This window comes from Penaeus monodon, chromosome 29, assembly GCF_015228065.2.
Source record: "Penaeus monodon isolate SGIC_2016 chromosome 29, NSTDA_Pmon_1, whole genome shotgun sequence".
Taxonomy (NCBI): domain Eukaryota; kingdom Metazoa; phylum Arthropoda; class Malacostraca; order Decapoda; family Penaeidae; genus Penaeus; species Penaeus monodon.
The window spans coordinates 23,201,026-23,201,558 of NC_051414.1; positions in this window are offsets into that span (position 1 = coordinate 23,201,026).

Below are 533 nucleotides of genomic sequence, written 5' to 3' on the forward strand. Positions count from 1 at the left end.
TTGTCCCTAATTTTAAAAAGCAAATAGAAGGGAACAAGATCCGTATCTTCTGGGGAAAATCGTGCAGAAAATAAACTCTCCGCCCCATAAAAGTTTCCTTCAGAAGCACCGACGGTCCCGCCGCCAACAGGTGGGATCAGGACTCGCTCGCTGCTCACGTCCCCTCCCGTGGAACTCAAGACGGAAGCAAAAAAAAAAAAGGAAAAGTACTTCATTTTATAAAGTAGAAACAGAAAAAAAAAACAGAAGATAAAAATGAACCGGACATTTCTTTTTTAGGGAATTCACGTAATATGATCGCAGCTAATTTCGAGCGGGAGTATTTTACTCAATATATGTAGTTCGTAAAAAATAAATATGAATAATTATTACAAGTTTGGTTAGTCTCTCAAGTAAATAAAATATTCATAATTACTCGCATTTTCAGTAGAATAGAAAACAAACTATTCTCTATAATTTTATTTCCGAAAGAAAAATGAAAGTACATGAAGATAATGAACTAACAAAATAATAAATGAAAATAATAGTAAATT